Below are 20,804 nucleotides of genomic sequence, written 5' to 3' on the forward strand. Positions count from 1 at the left end.
GCTGCTGCTCGGAGAGCGCTCGGTGCACGTGGCCTGGGCCGCACGGTCCCTGAGCCAGGCTTCCCTTCGCCAGGACACAGCTGACATTGCTCAACAGTCTCGGTAACTAAATAATATTCACGAAAATATTCTTCCATCGGCATATATTTTGACTCCAGTATTAACTGTGTCCAAACGGTTTTCCAAAAGCCCTTGGTAAGAATTAAATCCCAAGAAACATAGAAAAAGTTCTTAAACAACCATGCCAGGAAGTGTTTCAGTTCTTTTTGAGCTTGAATCAAGCTAAAATTCACAAATCGTTGTTCAAGAATCATTTTAAGTTTAAGATAAATGTCCATATGCGGCTCTGAGAGCCAAGAGTCTTCCCACCGTTCCTCCATAGTTTAGATACGGAATAGCAAAGCAAAACCAAGAAGAGGAATCCAAAGTTTCCAGGGTTTACTCACACAAATCAGTCGCTTAGGGATCGGGGATCGTTCTGCTCTCAATTCTCCACCATTTGTTGCAGTGGGGATCCTGCAACACGCATATATCAAACCAGGAGTCCCGTGGAAAGGAAATATATATGGACAGACAGATTCTTGATAGCTGTTTCAGAGATGTTTATTTCTCCAGCCGCATGGCCGGGGCTCTGCCCAGGAACTGTTCCAGTCACGGGACCAAGGGTCCTTCTGCCCGCGGGGAGGAACACAAACCAACTTATGGGAACGAGGCTGAGCAGGGGCAGAGAAACCCCGTGTCTGTGCCCTCAGGGCCCCTCTCCCAGGGCTACACGGCAGGGGAGGGACCCCAACAATGTTCCTGATGCAATAATTTTAGTTCCCTGAAATTAGGACTGAAGGAGATCACACACTCCCTGTTCACTGGGCTGATCTAAAATTAACACAGTGGACTTCACTCCTTTTAAATTTTTAAGGGTACTTGAGAGTTGAACTTCCCAATGTGTAAAAACACAATTGTTTAATAATTGAAGGCTTCAGACTAAATCAAAATTTTGAGCCAGCAGAGCTGTATTAGTTTATACCAACAAAATCCTTTCTGAAATTACAGCTCCGAGGGTGTTTGAGCACTGTCAATATCACCAGCTGGTATCAGTGAGCGGTGGAGGAGCACTCAAGTGCAGTGCAGTTATTTCCATCCAAAGGAAATCACAGGGCTGTGAACAGTGTTACTCATGTGCCTGCCTCTGTGGGACCTTCACACTGCAGGGGCACTAGAACCAGGAACAAAACACCTGGTAAGAACCAGACAGCTTCACATACCACCAAAGATGAGTAAAATATATTTAATCCTTCTTCTATATAGTTTCGTTATATAGAGCCTGAATTCTTTGTACTACAGTTCTGGCACTGGGCAGTCAGTATGAAATTATGTAACCAAAATGCATCAGAAGTGAACACCTGAGATTTATCTCACATCTCAATCCTTACTCTGACATAGCACTTGTGACCTTCTCATTACGTTGTGCTTGTGCATATCTAAGTGTAACAGAAAGGGTGAATAATTAAAAAAAATACTGCTCAGTGAAACAAAATTAGTGTCCACATACACCAGGAAAGGGTACAGGGTAATAGCAGTTTTAATTCCCTGTTTAGGAAATGCAGCAGTGCATGGAATGTATCACTAGCAGCTTATAGTAAAACATTTTATTCTCTGTCAAGATAAAGGTGAGTGCTAATGACTGTGACTAAATCTTGACAGGCAAATGATCCCTTCTCCTTGTAAGAGCCTGTCATGTAATGAGCAATCAGAGCAGCTGAGCAGCAATTACATACATTGCACTAAAAGCATTTCTGATGGACTAGAGGATATTGAAGCAGAAACATGATGTAATTATTTTCCCTTACCTTTATGTTGGACATGCAATTCCCATGGTTTTTTTCTGTTTGGGTTTTGGGTTTGTTTTGTTTTTAATTAAATCAAAACCCAGAAGCCTTAAAAGATTTTTTTTCTTTCTTTTAACTTTAGGTGTTCTTTCCTGCTTTTAATTAACACTTATTTAGCTTAAGACAGAAGACAGGTGTTACATAGTACATATTTCCTTGTGTGCTTTTAGGGCAAGCCCTGGAAGCATGGAGAATGATGCAGGCTTCTGTGCAATCAGGATCTGATGTGGAAGGAGCAACCAAGTGCCAGTACACATAGCAATGCCAAATGCTTTTGATTAAGCTAAATCAAAGTGTGAGAAACGTCCATGTTGTTCTAACATGTTCTCTGAAATATTGTGGGAAGAAGGAAAGAAAAAAAATTCCAAGGTGGAACAGGAATTTGGACATTTATTCAAGCTGATAGTGTTCTGAATTTCCAATGAGGGAATGAAGCAACGGGCAGAACAAGATTCTTGAAGCATAGATAATGTTCAGTCTCCAGACTGACTAATCTTTCCAGATCAACAAGTCCTTCTAGTACTATTGATGTGCTGCTCTATTTATGAGCACAAATCCAGTTTTCAAGTAACCTAAATTAATACAAAAAGATAATGCTTCAATATCAATTAAGATGCTATTTTACATATGGAGATAGATTTATCTAAACCATGCTCAAAACTAACACAAGAGAAGGTGGTTTATAAGTTCTTTGAATCTGCTGCCTGAATGCTGTTTATACATATATATATATATATATGGGGTTTTTTTTACCACAGTGACAAATTCCAAAAATCCACCTGAGCACTCCAACCTGCGCTCACCATCAGCAAGATACTACTCTTGAATAAAAATTTATGCTACATTCACATACAGAGCTTACAAATATATAACGCTCCTGCATAAGTCCAATTTCTGAATTCCGGCCCTCAAACGCCACAGCAGAACTTAAAACAATATATAAAGCGAACAGAGCCATAATGTCTGCTGGTTTCCTATAGCTCTGATGTGCTTCTCTGGTACATGATTAATTCAAGTTCTATAAAGGTTTGGGAAGGCTCGCTGGAATCATTACAAATCCCAATTTGTGCTGCACACTATTGCCAAATGTCATAACTTTACATCATGGCTGTCTATTTCCACACAGCATTCCCACTCCTTCAAAAATATTCCCTGTCCTCTCTAATTCTTTAACAACCTTGCTACTCACCCTACACCTCACAGAAGCTGCTGCTTCCCCGAGCATTCCAAGATTTGGGAAGATACAGCTTTTCACTTGGAATAAAGAGGATTTTTTTTTTTTTGTATTTCAGCATGTGCTTTTGTTCACATAATTTCTGATCTTTCACTTCTTGAGGGAAGCATTCATAAAAATCAAATCTGCTGATTTTCATCATGGGTGCATCGAGTGTGATTTCAGTGTCTAATATTTTAATACAATAAGAATACATACATCAGTGTACATATAAAAATCCCATAACTGCACATTTTTCCCAACTTTCCTTCTGTGCTGCAGAATTACACCTATATATTTCTTTTACAGAAATGATAAAAATGTATTTTGCAACAGGAACAGCTGCAAGTCCACCAGCTCTGTGGTAACTTGACTGTTGGTCAATTTATATGGTCCCATATATTTTTTCCTAGACTTGAAAATCTCTTGTCTCTTATGGAGGTTAAAACTGGTAGTGGAAAAGGTAAAGTGGAGAACTTAATCTCTAGCTTTCCATGGAAGAGCAGCTGTGAGAGGATTATTCATCAAACAGTAAAACTCACGGGGGCTGTCAAGTTATGGATGCCTCCCCCTGTGCATATTCTTCAAAATCAAAGTTTTGGCAATTTCATCAAAATTTTGCTCCTTTAATCTAGAAATAAAAGTTTTCTTGGGGTGTTGTTTCGTTTTGCTTTTAACAGGTAGAATCTACTTATACATAAAATTTTCTAGCATTGAGCTCAATTGCTACCATGGCACATAATTAAACAGGTTAAAAATAGGGAAACAGATGAATTAAGCAAGTTTCTCCAAAGCCCAAACCACAAGTTCTGTTGTTTTAACAAATTCAGTTTTGCCTTTCTCTGAACTCCTGTACTACACTTACATGTTGTTGTTTTTTTTATTCTGTAGGACATTGTTTAAAAAAAAAATTAAAAATTAGGTATTCAAGCACACTTTTGCATGTTTCTGTAAAACATTAAATGCTAATTACAGTACAGCTAGAGCACTACACTCTGCTGACCTGATGAAATGAACCACAGAATTAATTGGGACCACTTTGCTGATCTTTTCTCCATCAGATAAAGATTATTTGACCCAAACAATTTTTACCTGCCAATTAGAGCACTTTTCTGGATTTAGATTTCGCTGCTATTAAAGTCAAGAGGATTCATAACTTTTTCCCTCAATATGATTAAGCCATCTTTTAATCTTTTCAGAGTAACACAATCACTTACAATCATCAGAAAGAGAAAAGGAAATTGAGAGATAATGACAGGAAGAAGAGGCAAAGGGAGAAAGTACTGTGATCCATATGGCACCAAAGCAGATTTGATACTAATTAATAAGGCTTTATCTGTAATCTATTTAACTCCCCATTCTGCAAATTGCCCAAGTAATTTGTTTTGCTCTCTTAATTCTGTGCTTACTAAGTCATTTTTTTATTTCTTCTGGTCTCCAAAATTAATAATCTATATTGCAGGAAAGAGTGTTTTTTGAAGAAAAAGATAGGGGCCACTATTGCAAGCAGCAAAGAACCCAGGAATACTTCCCAACTTTGGGGTCTTAAGCCTGTCAAAAGGTGGTTATCTGCTGCCCAGAACATCTAGTTTCCATTGGAAAACCTGGACAGGGAAACAGAGGCCTTCAGAGGGCTCCAGTCAATATGACCATGGAGGCAGGACAAAGGGTGAACTGTCCGACCACAGCACACGCATGGCCTTACTTCACCAAATCTGTGAAGAACCAGGGCCCTCCAAGGCTCTTAGAAGAGCAAAACAGCCTGAGATAGGAGATAAAATAGGGTCTAAGGAGTCATCAGAGTCTGCCTAGTTTTATTCCATTACCAGAGACAAGAAAACAGAACAGTAAGAAATGGCAACTCTTGTTCTCTCTACTGTTTTGTTTTTGGTTTTTTTTTTGGCAGGAGGGGGGAGTTTTGTTTGTTTGGGGTTTTTTTTGTTTTGTTTGGGGTTTTTTTGTTTTGTTTGGGGGTTTTTTTGTTTTGTTTGGGGGTTTTTTTGTTTTGTTTTGGGGGTTTTTTTGTTTTGTTTTGGGGGTTTTTTTGTTTGGAGTTTTGGGGTTTTTTTTGAGAGGGAGGGAGCCAGGAAGGAAAGAGGGGTGCACCTTTTCAAGCATGCCTAGTGCAATTTGGCAGCACAGACAATCAACGCATTGTACTGGCCTTGAAACAACAGGCAAAGAGAACCACAACTCTAAACGGCAGAAAGCTGAGGATTTAAGGGACTCTTGGAGTGTGATGGCATTTCTGCAGGGAGATAAAGATGCAGGCTCCTGTAGAGCACCATCAACCTGCACTTCTGATGGGAAGCATGAATTAGAGGGTGTGAATCACTTTTCTACTGACACATACCCAATGAACAATCAAAACATTTCATAGAAAACATGAGCCTGAAAATCTAAAGATCTTCTTGTGTGCCTGCCGTGAGTAATAATCCGTACAGTTAGCAGATACATGCTTCCTGCTCACACATACCTCATGCAGTCCTCATGGCTATTGCAGTCTCTAAATCTAAGTCTCCTGCACTAAATAACCATAATTACTTCCCTCAGAGATAACAGGCAGCTCAGAAGCACCAAAGCTTTTGTTGCTGGAACTTTGCCACAGGTGCCATAAAAGAACTGCACACAATGCATTACTTATGAATGCCAACATTCCTTTATCTGTTCTGGTGTATTTATTTTTGTACTTGGAGCAATAGCTCCAAGGAAGAGATGATTAATTCTAGGTTATAGTGAAGGACTGATTATGATATACAAGCCAACTCTGTAGTAGTGAAACTAGCCCCAAAACCTGTTTATTGAAAATGGTATTTAATAATGCATTTAGCTCCCTGCTATCTCATCAGTTCCAAACAGGTTTTAGAAAGGTATATCTCTTAATTTTTTCCCCTTCTGACCAATTCTGCTCTTGTACCAACATAATCACAGTCCTCATCAATACTTTCAGTGAAGCAGCAGAAGCAAGCACCTCTCCCCTCCTGTTGTTTTGCTGTCTGTACTGCTCACATATCTTTCACAGTTAAGCAACTCATTACTGCAAACTTTGAGGGACTTATTCCTGCAAACTTTTTCTGACAGTTAGAATGCAGCAAGGCTTGCAGTAGTGTTTGGTGTGACTGATTTGAGCCACAAGAGCTGAAACACTGAATAGCAAGCAGTGATCCCAGGAAGACAAAGCAGCCTTGACACTTCAAGGCTGGACTTCAATATTTCCCATTGGGACTCTGAGGAGCTTTTAGTCTTGGGCTTGATTGGTTGCCTAGCACAGATGGTTTTCCACCTTCCTCAGAATTATCTGGTTCCAGATGCTCTCTTACTTGCTAAGGATCCAGACTATCCTAAATGCATCATGCAAAATAGTTTCCATAATGATCACCTTTTAGTTTTAAAGGCACACAATGAGATAATGATTTGGAATCAAACCCACAACACTTCTCTTAGACTGTCCCTTCACTGTTACAAGTTGGCAGCTCTGGGAACAATTTGACAGGAAAGAGATTGATCAAGGGATCCATGTGTTATGGCAGCTCATGTGTGACCACAGGAACAGGAATACACCAATTCAAGCCAGCAGGGAGATTGCTGTGGGTTTGTCCCCCACTGCCCTGGAAGGCAGGCAAAGCAAAGCAGAGGTGACTGATTCACTGTCACATTACCTGGCTCTCAGTCATCCAGTCACAGCTCTGAGTCACTACTGCTGAGCCTTCATCTACCAAAAACAAGAGATACAAGAAGTGAAAGGGGTGTAATTTGAGGGTCTCATTTTCATGTGGCCTGTACTAATACAGTAGATTTCAGAAGCAGGTTTAATTAGAACAGTAAAGTCAATTTAGGAGAAGCTGTAAACTGTTTGAGCACTGCAGTCAATTGAACAAAGTTCTACGTATTTTTTTAACAATATAAAGGGTTTGAAAAAAAGAGAGAGAAACAACCTCCAGACCTGAAAGTTGACAGTGAATAGTTAAAATCAATTAGCTGGGGTGGCTCCTCTCTTTAAAATGTTATAGGTCCAGAAATGGACATGGCCAGTGCCTTTGAAGAATGTAAAATATGCCACAGGATTAAAATGTGATGCCAAAATTTCCTTTCCCACATGTTTTTTCCTCCTCAGCAGCTAATACATACTGCTCGTTTTATTTACTATTGTACACAGAGGATTAGTTCTGCATTTGATTGTCCCATTTGGTGTAAAGATAATAGATTTATATTTCATTATATCTTGGCTATCTGGCTCTACAGAGAGTAGTTTTGCTAAATTCTATTGCATCTACAGTTTAATGGCTTTAATAAAAATTTTTTTAAAAGGCAAGCTAAGTAGTCTTATTTACTTTTTTTTTAAGAGCAAGAACTAGAACCAAACCTCCTCCTCCTGGCACCAACTTAACACAGCTAATCCAACCCTTTTTTTGTATTTTCAGCCTTTTAGAAATCAGCACCTATTCCAGCTTCTTTCCTTCTTAAAACAAGTGAAAAGAATGTTGGCATATGGCTGAATAAAGACAACCACTACAGTAAGGACTTCCTTCCTGTGCCCAGGGAAATCTTACTGGCAAATTTGGATCACTGAAGAATCTCTTCACAGAAAGAGACTGAAGCTTTAGCAAAAGTGTGGTGACTACAGCCAGCAGAACACTATTCTGCAACAGAAAATGGATCCAATTTGGGGTCAATACAATTTCAAGAAGTTTTCAAATGTCCACAATACTTGCATCTTTTTCAAGCTCTTTCCTGGAGATTGCTATTAGGCCTCACGCTCGGTGTAAACCTACCCACCTCCCCTCGTACAAATTGCTTAGTTCACAACTCACCTAACCTCATTTGGCTAAAAAAGAACATAAAAAGCATTTGCCTTCCATTAGGCACAGCAAAATCACCAGCCCTGCAGTCAGCTAATGCACTGATGGGCCAGGAAGGTGATAGAGTTTATAAAAGACAGACAACATTACCAAGCCAGATAAAATGAATATAAGTATACAGGATCTAAGAAAGACAAAATCCCAGGAAAATAGACATTTCATATAAATTCTTTAGTGATACCATGAAAGATACTGAGAAATTGCAGCACCTCTAAAAATTATTAGCATCATGTAGGTAGCATTGTTTTACTCTTACAGTAGCAAGCACACCATTTAAATAATATTTGTCATTTATACAATGCCACAGCACAAGTGCTGCTATTCAATTCACAGAAAGATAGAGTGCAGAAACAACTTTTTCCTTCACTTCAATATTGTCTACATAATGTCAAACATTTCCTACTGTCCCCATTGAGCAGCAAATACACACAAAAAGCCTCACATCCTAAGTTGAGTGTGACTCTGTAAATATCACTTGGAATTTTTTTCATAGTATTCAAGCCATGAAGACTGATCACACTCCATTTCTTTTAAATTATTTCTACAAAGCACCTTTTTTTTTTTTAAGAAGTAATGAAAAAATAACACATTTATGCCCCACTGCAGCACGCTATCCAACTTAATGTCTACTTATTGTGAAGATCCAGGTGCCTCTGAACCTAACGTTAAGAAAAAAAATAATCTGACGCTTTTTTAAAATGTGTCAGTTCTCAAGCAATTGCATGTGTATCAAACTCCATTTCTATTACATAACTAGAAAGCAAGTAGTTAATAAACCTTTCCACATAGACCTGGATATTACCTTTGAAAGGATAAGCAACTACAAGAAACATCCCATACTTGGCTTTCAGGAGTGTCTAAATATCTGTGACCATAATTTTGAAGCCACAACATTTAAAAAAAGAACTAAACCCCCCCAACTTTTATCCATATGAAGACAGAGTGTACAAAAGTTTCTCACCGTGCCTGGATTTCAGAGGGTTTCACAAGCAAGTGGTCAAATGCCAGGCACAACCTCTCAGAAGGTTTCTCTGCCCTCACCTGGGATACAAAGCTTCCTCTGAAAATGAGTCCCTTCAAGCGAGCTTCATTACTCACTTCACTGCAAGAACACTGCATTGACGAGATATTCCAAACATTCTATGGAAATGAACTGTTTCATCACTAAACATTTTCTGGACACGACTTTGCAGAGGAGAGGTTGCTCGCTTATTGAGGACACAGAGTCTAAAGCATTCCTGTGATAGCTGAGGAGCTGCACTGTGTTGTAGGAGTGCTGCACTGGCAAATACCAGCCAGCCAAGGGGCTCACCTCAGAAAATACTTGCAGTGATTTTCTGAAATGCCAGATTTGAAAGAGGACCATAACAATGAGTACATATAGCCTGAGGCTCACTTTATCTGAAGTCCTGTTTCAGCAAGGGCCATTGATGTTCTGTCATATTCAAGGCACGGTCATAACATTATCTGCAGCAGTGGGGGACTTTTTTATAAGCAGTTTTAGTGCTCACTGACAGGGTACCTCAGCTGAAGTGCAGTTCCACTGCACAGCTCAGTGAGCACAGATACTCTCATCACCTCCATGTATTGCTTGTGCTTAAGCAGCAAAGAGTTCCTCAGGTCCATTATTTGTCACAACCATGTGCCTCTTCTGAGAACAGTCCTCTGGGAAGGCAGCTTGTGGCTTTAAGAGCAAGGAAGTGCATTATCTCACCCTGAAAAGGTGGGCCTGTGGATATGCTTCTACTTTTGTTTCCAGCCACCTGGGAATATTAGAAAGTTATTTTGCCTGCAAACAGATCTGACTAATATTCCAGCCACCCTCTGCCTTTAAGCTGTTCTTTGCTGCTTATTGGATAACATAGCAGGATGACACCTGGCAGAGCATTGAGTGCTTTCACCAGTCTTCAGGATTCCTTCCCTCTTTCCAAAAGCACCAAAGCTTAATGTTACCAGTATTCCTCCTATTCCTTTCCAAGTACTCCTACTGCTTTGCCAAGAGATGAAATATCCTGATGAACTCATTCTCATCTCCACTTATGGACAATAAAAGCTTTACCTAAGCATTTAGTCAGAAGTCTACCACAAGGATTACAATGTACACTGCTAACACCAGTAGAATAATAGAGTTTAAAAAAAAAAAAGCAACCAGAAGTAAGAAATTCTTTTATTGCAGACAATAGCAGAGACAGCTCAAGCCTGCAACCACAATTTTCCCCCAATCACAATTACTTCAATGATTTCACCTCAGCCTATCTCTCTGCCCTTCCCACTGTCACTCAGTAAGAATGACGTGCACTTGCAGAACTAAAACCAATCTCAAGTAGCAAACCTAAGCATTTACCTGCCTCTTGTTTTATACAATTTGCAGGACTGAAACAAAAGAGCAGCTCTCGTTTAGTCTGGTCGTCTCAAACACAATTTTAACTGGAAGTTTTACAGGACACCTAAAAGGTCCCCTCTCACACCTTGGAGAGATGAAACAGCTGCAAAAGTACAGATATGACTAGTGAAAGTTCATAGACCACAGAGCTGAATAGACTGAGATACCTCTTTTTTCTGAAACAAAACTATAATAGAAACAAAACATTTATTCTCACATCTTTGGAAAGCAGCATCAACCTTCTCTACAGAAATTAAAAAACAGTAAGGATTTCTTTTTATTCAAGATATCTTCTCTTTCAGCTAGCTAAGACCTCTGGAGAAACATTAGATGAATAAATCATTATCCAATAGAAAGCCTCCTTATGGAAATTAGATAACTTTATAGAAACTTTTATGACAGCAGATTTGCACTTCAACAGAAGCATCCTGACTTTGATTTATTTAGGTAAGCTGTATTTATTAGTTTCTTGTGTTTGTCATTTAAATGAAACAACAGTTTTAGCCACTTAAACTCTTTCTGAGGGAGGGTTTTCAGAAGCCCTTGACATAAGCCTACTTTTCTTTTGCTGTACCAAATATAAACTTTACTCTAATGTGTAAGAGTAGTTGAATATGGCTAAAAATATCAAAGAGTGTGTGACTGGCCATAAATCAATTAAAATCCATCTAATTATAGAGCTCTCAAAATAAAAATTTAACAGTTCAATAAGTATTGTTAAGAGACTGTTTTAAGTGTGAATGGCAAAGTGATTGCTTAATGAACATCTATTTTAAAATGTTGTCAATAACTTGATAAAATGCTATCCATAAAATTGTTACCATGAAGACTACAGGTGACTAAAAAGTGGAGTGGTAAACAATGAAGCATCACAAAGAGACTGCAGTCAGGCAGCCTCTGACCCATGAGTGACAGGGGACAGGGGCACAACTCAACACAGAGACACAAGGAGGGCAGGGATGAAGTTTAACATGAGAACAAAACATGGACAAAGTGGGTTTTTTCGTGCCTCACCCCTGGCTTTGCAGCCCTTAATCTGACACTAAAGAGAAGAGCAGGATGGAAAGGAGCAAAGTTTACCATCAAGGCTACTGATCTACTGTGAAGTGCTGTCCCCAAGTCCACTGGAATATCAAGCTGTCACTGATCCCAAGAGGATGTAATCAAATGGAGACAGAGAGAACAGATGGCATCACAATCTCCATCATGTTTTGCCAAACTTTAATCACTGTATGAAACTCGCATCCCTGCTACCAACTTTTTTCACATCTTCCTCCCTTTAGTTCCCTCTTTACCTGCTTTCAAAAGGCTCTACACCCAAGATTGTATCTTTTGAAATACTGCTGTAGACCTGTGACCAAAACCACAGATATAACAAATCTTTAAATACCTCAGATGGTGATACAGGTTTCCAATGTCTTGAAGTTTCTGATAACAGCAACTATTCGTGCCTATCTTTCTTCAGCAGTGAAGGTGCAGCTAAGGGCAGAATTTTCATAGCCTATTTACATGTATCAGACATTCAAAAATTGAAAACTGAGCACAGACTGTGACAGCTTGAAAGAGCTACACACTCTAAAGCAAAGAAACACTGAGATGTAAAGAAGTATTTCCATTTTGTACTTGTCTACAGAAAAAGTCTTCTTGGAATGCTGCATATAGTTCTGATGCACAGCTTTTAATAAGAATGTGGAAGAATTGAAAATATTTATAAAGCAACAAAACCATAATAATTACTTAAGATTTTGAATGGAAAATCTCCAAATGTTGTTTATCCTAGAGGTGTGGCTAGGGGAAGGTTTCATCATGGTGTAACAGGAATCTTCAGGGACAGCAGAATCTGATGGCAGAGAAAGCTCTTCAGTGTCATAATGAAAGAGAGAACAAGGCTGCAATACCTGAACCTGAAGACAGGCATATTCAGATAAGAAGTAAGAGATACATTTGTTATGGTAAGGTTCATTAATAGGTTACCCAGAATTCTCCATCTCTGCACACTTTGAAATCACACTTGAATAGGTTTAAACACAGCACCTGGTCTAATTCAAACAAAGGTATTGGATTGAAAACCAGCATGCAGGAGAGGTCAGGGCTCACAAAATAATCACTGTAGTAATTTACAGCCTTAATTTATACAAATCTGTGGCTTATTTCTCACCTTAATTCTGAGACATGGTCAGAAGAGTTACAAACTAAATTAGCTCTTTTACATTTAGTCACATGGCCATATGTCCCTATGCTTTCCATGCCAAAAATGCAGTCATTTGCCTAAAAATCTGATTTCTAACTGTACATGCAAGCTAAATTACCCTGCTTGCTGTGTGTGCTCCTTCTAATTAACATCACAGAACATAAATTATACCTATAAGAAAGGAGCATATATCAAGTCAAAAGAAAACAAGGGTAAAATTAAAACAGGGACATAACGTTTTGTAAAGACCATTCTTCATTAACCTGGGGGAAAAAAAAAAAAGGGCCAAAATAACTGAAAGACACAGTTTTCCATAATATTTTGAGACATATAAAAGTTTGCCTTAATATCCTATTTTGTAGTGAAGACTTGTGGGGTCTTTGGCATTAAAAAAAAAAAAAAATCTTGTGAAAGAGATGAATAATGGAATACGAAAATACATCCAGTGATTGTTACTCTAGACTCTGCCTACAGATTTGCATCACAATTTTAGAAAAGATTGTAAAAGGAATATCAACCATGATTTTTCTAGTTTCTTTTTCAAGTCCCAGCACTGTACTTGTTCTGAACACCACAGAGTGAATTAAATTAGGCTTCCCTCCACACCCACTCACACTGAATTGCAGCCTTTTCTTTGTCTACATGCAGACAAGGTCAACATAGACTAAGATCCACTTCAAACCTGTACAGCCCAAAACCAGGTGAAAGAACCCAAAATGACAAAAGATGCAGATGTATTTAGCCATTTTCAGGTTCATAAGAACTGAAGGTAAATTTAAAGGTTAAAAAGGCTGAATTAAGTCACTGTTTTGGACCTCAAAACCTAAACCATGCTGGAAACCTACTGAGCCAGGGAAAGGATGAATACAGACAAAGCCAGGAACTGGGAATCTGAACACATATTTCAAAGGCTACCTTGTGGCTTTATCAAGCCATCAGCATTCTGGTTTATGCTGTCACCCCCACAGCATTCTGCATCCTTCTATTGGTACTTTCAATTTAGCAAGCTAAAGCAGAACTCAAAAAACCACATTATAACAAATTATCCTGGTGAGACAAGCATTTATATAGGCACAGCTTCCAAGTATGGATGAAGTTAAATTAAATGTAACACTGATACAATTCTCTGTGTGAGACAATCTGTTTGTGACTCAAGTTCCTTTGCATTGAGGCAGTTCTGGGGCATTTTGATGTTACTACTGGAACATGACAAAACAGTATTTTATCTATTATCCCACACATGGCAGAACCTTGATATCTGCAGGAACAGTTTGCATCCCGTGCTTTTCCAACTATTTGCAATCTGCCTTTTTGTGTTCATTAGTGGAACACTTACCTTTCAGTCAGGCATCTTCCTAATACAAAGATTTAACAATAAACATAAGCCTCACTGAATTCACTTGGAACAGTGAAAAGGCAAGGAAAAAATACAAACATTTCCAACACTCAAAATCCAGCAGCGTGTCCAAAACTGTAACAAAGTGGTTTCTCTTCAAAAATTGACTTCTCCTATGACTTTAGCTCATGTAAGTCACAAAGCAGTACCTTGTTTGAGCTGATGTCAGTCAGCCTCTGGTTGACTCATCCATACACAGCTTTCTTCCCACCTACAAAAAAAAACAAACAACAACAACAAAAAAAGACAATTCTTTAAAACCATTTCCCCCATGGCCTGTCAGAAATATGCTTAGCTAACATTAGGAACCACAGTAACTTTTTTCCCCCCCCCATAGCCTTTGCACTGTTGAGAACACCAATATCTATACTTTAAAAGCCTGCAAATAAAGCAAGAGTGAAAGAAACCTGGAAAAAGTTTCCTGGTGAACAATCTGAGGAAAGGGAAAGTTTAAAAAGCCTTGCACAGTGCTTCTAAAATAATGCAAGCATGCATTGCCATTCCTTTCCTGTCCAGAAGGATTTAGGGATATACTAAAACACCAGCCAGAGAAGCAGAACTTTTTATTTAGGCACAGCATTTTAATTGTGTTAACAAAACCAGGCAGATGTATAGTCTGAAACAAATTTTTGTACTATAGGGTATCAGAAGCTCTTTAAAAATTAATCTGTTCTCTTCTGAAATAGCTGCTGTCCCAAAAGGTCAGTAACTAACTGCATATTATTGTCACTACTAACTTTAATGAAACCAGATTTTCTCTAAGTAGCACCAATAAGCACTAATTGGCTCAATCTACAGAGATAAGAGCAAAATGCACCTCATCTTAACTTTGCAGTGGGGCAACACATTGATTATTCCAAAAGTTCACCTCTTTTCCAAACTTACAAAAGCAAGTAACTGAAGCCAGAGTCTCTAAACAAGATGAAATGTCTAAACACACACAGTGAAAAACAAAGAAGAGAAAATGTTGAAGATGAATTGTGCTCCTGATGTGATTATAATTGTAGTTTGCAGAGAGAAGCAACAGACTAGATCAGTTCTTTCCTTCCTTTCCCTACTTCTTCTCTAGCCTTTCTTAAATACCAAATAATCTAGAAGAAAAGGCCTAAAACTTCAATTTAGAAAGCTCTGTAAGACTTTTTCGCATCTGTTTTGGTCAAATCCTTCAGAAGGTTACATCTGCATTATGCTCTCCTCAGTCTTATGAACTAATTACAGATGTCTTACTCCTGCCATGGCTGTTCAATATGGAACATTGCTACTACAGAATATCCAGATTTCACCTCCAGCTGAGTAATAGATGCTGTGATTAGAAGAAGATGGGCCTGAGAAGCGAGTAACCAGAGTAGAGTGACCCTAACAAAGAAAACAGAAATTCTGCTTGTCCTGACTGGCTGCTTTGAGGTCTCTGACTGATCCAACAAAACTGGAGACATTCAGTTTTGGAAAAGGAGACAAAACCTCCCACTAACTCAGTATAATCTGGTTAGAAAACAAAGACCACAGAGAAGAACATTATCCTCTGCCTTATGGTGGGTGCTGCTGCTGCTGAAGTCCCTGAGAAATGGGGCCTTCCAGCAATGCTAATGCTCTTCTGTGAAAGCCAGGCAGAATCGATTTTTCAGTTGATCTAGAATTCAAAAATTTGCCCAGTGTGGTGAAAAAAAAGAAAATCATACTTCTCTGCAGCATTTTTCTGAGGAGCAGACAGCTCTATCACAGCAATGTCTTCAAGCAAGCAGGCAGGAAAAGCTGAATTCCCAATCAGTATGTTCACACAAATCAGTTCTGAAATTCAGCTCCTACTGACAGAGCCAAAGGACACAAGACATTCACTGCATGAACAGAGAATAAATAACTACTTGGACCATCAGCAAGAAGCCACAGAAATAAAAACTAGCCTTCTGTAAGTGAGATCTTCACAAACCAGTAACAGCCAGTACCACAGAACAGTTTTGGCAAATGCAGCTGAGAGAAGGGAGTGTCAATCCTCACAAGCAGGAGTAAAATTTTCGCTATGGCCTTTTTTGTAAAAGTTTTCAAGCATCTTGCATTGTTCTCGTCCACCTGCAACTATTGCTGAAATTAATTTTCTGCTTTGGAAAGACTACCATGGGACCAAACTTCGCTTGTTACACCTGAAGTGAAGGTGATACACCTGAATACTTTTAAATTCCTGTATTCCTTGTGGAGATTTCTATCCTTTTCTCATAAATTTCCTGACAAGCCCAGAGACCTGCCAACACACTATTTTATGCTCTGGCACAGCTAATAATTGTAGAGCAGCTTTAGAACACGTAATACATTTTTCTGCCACTGGAATTCTGTTCTTACAGAATAGAGACACAGCTTCATTTTTTTTTCATTTGAGCAAACAGGTTCAGACATCTTTGAACCAGCAGCAACCTCAACTCTCAAATTCTAGAAGAGAATGAGCTTGCAACAGGCAGATTCTTTGAACTGAGCTGATTGCATTACTATTTTTATTGGCAAAACAAGATTAGTAGATGAAGGCCATTAGCAGATTTAAAAGATGTGGCTTTTAGAGATTCAAAACTGTGTTGCATAAATTTCCTCTCAATTAACTCTTATCATGTTGGAGGTGAGATCTACCCTACAAAATACAAGACAGCTTAGTTGTGCAAACAAAAGATAATATTAAATGACGAATGACTGAGGTTTGGAGGCATCATTGCTAGTCCTATTTAATACTTTTAATAATGATCAGGAAGATAGTAAACAGCATAGTAATGAAAACTCCAGATTAGAGGGATTAGAAACATGAGCAGAAATTGCCAACAAAATGAAATTTGCAAAGTCATAGGCTAAAACATCTGGAGCAAAATAATCCAAAAAGCTGGTCTGCACATCTTCTGTATTAAGGAAAGCTGGAACTTGATAACATCATAAAAATATATGTGTTTATATATGTATGTATTCCTGTAGAGAGACAGATAGGTTCATAATGTGTGTGTTTATATAGATATATGGACCATATACAGGCAGAAATCCTCTGATTAGAAGAAAACTCATGGGACTATCAGAAAACTACTGTTTTCTGATAGAAAAACACAACCACTTTCAAAAAAATAATTTTGAACTTTTCCAAAACTGATTTTGTCCCTTGACAAAAATTTATTTAACATTTAGTTTGCCTTTAATATCAAAGGACAGTAACACTGGGCTATCAGTTTCATAATACAAACTAAACTTCATTCCTGAGTTTATGCCACATGGTCCAGTTTGTGTCAGTTAAGTTTCCAGGCTCGAGCAGCTATGTGGTTATTAGTGAGTTAATTTTTAGGAATATAACTAGAAAAATAGCTATGCTTATGAGTTCAGAGGAAAACAATGAAAAGGATAAAAACCCCACAGCTGTTTGCTAGATTAAAAGAAGCTGGACACATTTATGACAACTACAGGATAACCTCAAAGGGAGGACCAGCTTTTGGCTGTATTAAGGGACTCCCAGCACCAGAAAATCATAAAACAACTATTTCCCAAGTCTAATTAAAGCACAGAGAAATTTAAAAAAAAAAAAAAATCTATTTCAATGTTTGATATTGTTGACTAAAAAAATACTGTCCCAAGTGAAGCTACAACATTTCCAAGCATGAGTCAGCCAACACAGAGTGAATGTTTAAGCCAGGATGTCTGCCACTAGCACTTTAGCTGATTGATTTCATAGCTCTGTCCATTATTAAATGAATTCTTGCAAAGGCATTCATCTACTTATTGACTCCCATCTCCTTAATAAAATAATATTTGTCTGCCTAGTGAAATGTCTTGGCTCTTCGGTACTTGAAATACACATTAGTCCCATTAGCACTCTAAAGTAAAACCTAATTTATTCCTAAATGCAAAGACACAAATAGACATACTAGAGTCATAAATAGCCTAAGAAGGATCTAAGATAAACACAGAGCAGTTTCAAGTATTGCATATATGCAGAGACACCAACGTAAAACTTGCACTGCCTCCAGCATCTGAGTACAAGCAGCTTTTTCTCTCCCCATCCCTGCAGTAGTTCTGGAAGCTCAATTTTAATAGTTTTACACTTCCTGCTTTTTTATTCACCTATTATAAGCACAACTGAAAAGGTGAAGGGAGTCAGAAACAGGAATCCTGTAAGTTAGTGCAGACTCCAACTCATTGACACACCGGCATGGTGATAAAAACAGAAGCAAAGTAATTTAACTCCATGGCCTAAGCAAAGGCATACTAAAAGCTCACAAATAAAACACAGAAAAGCAAATTTGAAACAAGAACTGTTATCCACATCTGTCAGGTTTTGCAGTCAAAGCAACACAGAGGTCATACAGCTTTTCAGAGAAGAGTCCATCCAAAAAAAAAAAAAAAAAAGCCAAATCACATGGACTCATCTTTACATATTGAAACAAAGCATTGCTTATACCCAGCCAATTGCCCTTCCTTCTGAAATGTGGCTCTGCACCTGACTACAGGGACATGCTCCAATTCACCTCCGGGGAGCTCAGACTGACATCAAGGGTGTTGGTCTAGCTCGGGAGTCAAGTCACTCAGCACCAGTCCCTGCAGTGCCGAGCATCCTGAATTCTCACCCTTAATTCCCCCTCACTGTTTTAGTTATTTGCCATGAGCTCATGATTAATCAAGGAAGAGTAGTAAGTTCCATAGGACAAGACCTCCTGCTGCCCTAGAACAACTGCAGGCAGACTCTTCATGTGCCTAAAGGCACATGTGGGAAAAAGTTAATATCTCAGGAGATAAAATAGAGAATTCTGTTTCAAACAGCATTTTATGCCAAAGAAAAGAGCACAACAAGGGATTTCTGTACTTGTAAATGACATGATTTAAACTGACAAAACAAAAATATTAAAGAGAAGCAACACTAACTCAAGAAACAAAACTATCTGTAAGCAGTATTCAGGGAACAAACCCCTGAATCCCTGTTCAGATGAGGGTCACTTGAATTATTGTGGCATGAAAGCACAACTCCTGTAAGAGTTTGGGGGGGGAAAAAAAACAAAATCAGAAAAAACAATCATAGAAACCTGATGTTTTTAGTGTATTACAGAACCTGTGAGTGCAATGCTGGATTCAGAAAGGAAATCCAGCTCTGAGTTTTATATGCTGGCAACACAAGACAAATCTGAAATAGTGAAAGGCTGGCCAAGAGAGGCTGCTCAGGCTCAGATAATCAGCAGTAAACAGATACTCCCACCATATTGTAAAAGTCTTTTCAATAGAGGGAAGAAAACCCAAAAACCCCCAACATTGAGACTGTAGAGATTGTAATTCAGATTATAAAAAACTGCATTTATCAGGAACGTCAGTAACACCAGTGATAATCATCTGTTTTCTCTTTTCCTCTGCTATTTCTGTTGCTAGCTTATCAGTACAGCTTCAACTACAGTGCCAACTCTTTTAGATGCTCTGGCTTTTGTCATCTAGTGCTCACCAACTACTGGACCTGAGGTTCCTAAACGGTCTCAGCTCAAGTCCTTGGAAAAATCCAGGCCAGGAACCAAGCAATAAAATCACAGTGGGAGATAAACTTCTGGAAACCCAAAGGTGACGCTCAAAGATTTCCAGAGAAACCAAATTAAAGTTCCATTTTCTGTGGCTTAGTGGATTTTCATCTCCTGAACAAAAAGTTATAGGTAAAAAAATATTTACTTTTCGTGCAGGTTCTGTGGTAAGTGCATTGCAAAGGGACCCAAGTCCATGCCCTATGTATGTTGCAGTTCAAAACACGTGAAGTTGTGCATTGCAGTTTGCACACTTCCTAGGTGTATCTTTTATCCTATTTTAAATCCCTTCCATGTTCAATAGCAAATCAAGGGCACAGCATTGTCCTGTCCCTTCATAAGCCCAGTCCTTTTAAGACAAAAAGGGAAGTGAATATGTGTCAAAGCCACATGGCTTCTCACCTACAGCCAAGTAATTTATTTCCTCAAGAAAAATAGAGCAGACAGGAAAGGATGATCTATTGCCGTGTGCTCCTGCAAGCTGTTCCAGCAGTGCCCCAAGCAGCACTGACCTGTACTTGGTCACACCAGGTTTGTTATCCCTGCCCTCAGATATGAGCTACATCTCCATAAAGAGTATTCCTGGGATACAGGAGGCCCTCTGACACAGAGGGGAGAGGAAGTGCACCTGCTGTTCCTGCCCATCTGCAGGGCAGAGAACTGGACCAGCTAAACCCCACCACTCAAATAAAGCTGGCATTGCAGTACAATGAGGAAAGCTTTTGACCCCAGATACACCAAGCATGGGAGGAACATTGTCTCCTTGCTTTCCAGCAGCAGAGAGTATATTAGGCTTGAATCTTACCCAAAAATTTGAAAGTAGTCTCTGAATTGTACAAAATCACTCTAAAAGTGTTTAAGAGGACCAGATGAGATGTGATGACACATCTAACATCTGAACACAAGATATTTGCTTACTTCTAAGAGTCAACCTAATTCATGTGTCAGTTGTCCCTGTAAAATTGCCCCCATCCCATAAAAGATGAGGTTGCACAGAAAACATCCACACATTAAGATCTTTGTCCCTTGAAATAATTCACACATGGCTATCCAAATTCTTCAACGAGACCAGTCAAAAAAAGTATCTCACTTTTCCCAGAAATTCCTGCAGTGATAGGTGGGGTGTTCCCTCCCACTCCCTCAAGTTTTACTGTATGAGAACTAATATAAAAACTAAATTGAAGAGAGCTAGTGGGAGGATAAGTTGTGGCAATGACAGGCAGGTGCACATCATCTCCAGCAAGCTCAGCACAAACAGCTTGATCAAGGCTGCTCACCAACCCATTGATACTCTGTCAAAACAGGTATCTGCCCCCCAGTAACAAGGCAAAGGCTTTTATGAATGAGATCTATCTGTAAGACCCTG

At 38.9% G+C, this 20,804-nt stretch overlaps 1 long non-coding RNA gene across 1 annotated transcript in view; it reads right to left on the reverse strand.

The window, feature by feature from the left end:
• Positions 1-20,804, reverse strand: part of LOC116447649 — a 266,152-nt gene that overhangs the window by 216,227 nt on the left and 29,121 nt on the right. The window contains exon 2 of the long non-coding RNA XR_004241629.1: positions 14,078-14,139. This is a non-coding gene — a long non-coding RNA (uncharacterized LOC116447649). The remainder of the gene's footprint in view (positions 1-14,077; positions 14,140-20,804) is intronic.

Source organism: Corvus moneduloides, chromosome 8, assembly GCF_009650955.1.
Source record: "Corvus moneduloides isolate bCorMon1 chromosome 8, bCorMon1.pri, whole genome shotgun sequence".
NCBI lineage: Eukaryota > Metazoa > Chordata > Aves > Passeriformes > Corvidae > Corvus > Corvus moneduloides.